Source organism: Lagopus leucura, unplaced genomic scaffold, assembly GCF_019238085.1.
Source record: "Lagopus leucura isolate 7727_CA_CO unplaced genomic scaffold, USGS_WTPT01 30291-0_obj-0_obj, whole genome shotgun sequence".
NCBI lineage: Eukaryota > Metazoa > Chordata > Aves > Galliformes > Phasianidae > Lagopus > Lagopus leucura.
In genome coordinates this window covers 1-1,450 of record NW_024965704.1, presented here as the reverse complement: position 1 = coordinate 1,450, position 1,450 = coordinate 1, and the positions used below count along the sequence as shown (strand labels likewise).

Here is a 1,450-nt window from a genome sequence, read left to right as displayed (position 1 = left end):
GGTCCTGGAGAAATTCTTCCTGAAACCATGAACATGATGCAGGATCAAGAAGGAATCTTCAAGCCCCTGCTTTCAGAATTCCTGACCCTACTCGGGTACTCAAGGAAATGCTGAAAGCAAGAGGCAATTCCATGGTTTCTGAAGACATGGCTCATGTCTATTTTGATTGTCCTCTACCGAATCCTTTATCTCCATTTTCTTTTCTTCTCTTCTTTTTCCCCCTCCCTTTACCTTTTATGGGCTATGAGGCTCCTCAGAAGCATCCTGTTCCCTTCCAAAAAGGCAGGCACAGGCCTTGCATGACCTCAGACTTGGGGTTGGATTAATCTTGCACTGTGGAGCCTCTGCTCAGTAAGACTTCATTTTTCTCTGTAAATATTCATTAAAGATTTCTGCATCTCATTTGAGCTTTTGATTCTTCATTCCACCATGTACGGCCTCCTCAACTGCCCAGGGATCATTGGTTTGCTCTTGGTAGGTAGAAGGTGAGTGTATGTGGAGACCCTTCACCATTGCCAGAAGAATGGGAGGTTGTGACACTCTGCAGAGGCTGCTCTCTTGGGCACTGTCCCTTGCAGCAGATCTCTGTGCCTATGGCAGAACAGGGTACTATCGGCCTGTTCCTTGCAACGTTTCTGCCCAAAGCTAAGCCCAGAAGTATTTTAAAGGGAGAACACAACCTCTGCTCAGCTTATGGAAAAAGACACAATTGTATGGGAGGCCATGGGTGTAAGTCACCTTGCTCTTAGGCAACTGGCTTTTAGGAACAGGGCTCCTCCTGTTCTCATCAGATTGGCACTGGGGAAGCAAGAGAGGATAGCAGACATACTAGAATTGTGAAGAGGTCTCCGTGGTGTACAGCAGAGCTTGTATCGTCATTTATGCCATTTTTGTCACCTAAGACATAGGTGTGTCTGACTCACATTGGCCTCAGGGAATCACGGCTGCGGGCGCAGTGCTCGTTTCTGCCGAGACCTCAGGGCGGCGCACCCCGGTCAGGATGGAGTTTGGCGGCCATGCAGGCAGCGCCCCCTGCGGGCCCGGACGGCACTGTGCCCCCGCCCCGCCCCAAGCGGTTCGTGCCCGGCCGCAGCCCCGGCTTCGCTTCCGTGCGCCCACAGCGCAGTAATACAGCGCCGCGTCCCCGAGCCGGGGCCGGGCGAGACGCAGGACGCTGGAGCGGCGGTCTGCCGACACCCACAGCTGCCCCTCCGGATCCAGAACCTGGTTGGAGCCTTTAAAGGCGCTGACGAGGAATGCAGGTCCTCGACCCGGGAGCTGACGGTACCAGTAGATGACCTCGTTGGACCGTACATTGGGGTGTGAGCAGGTGATGTTGATGCCGGTGCCCTCGCTGGTCGCTGCCGCTGGCTCCTGCTGCACCTGGGCTCTGCTCACAGCCACTGCCGAGAAGAGAAGCAGCAGCAAACTCAGAAAATCCATTTTCTTC

At 53.9% G+C, this 1,450-nt stretch overlaps 1 pseudogene; it reads right to left on the bottom strand.

Annotated features, from left to right (window-relative positions):
• Window positions 1–976: 976 nt before the first annotated feature.
• Window positions 977–1,443, bottom strand: LOC122192246 (annotated as a pseudogene).
• Between the last annotated feature and the right edge of the window lie 7 nt (window positions 1,444–1,450).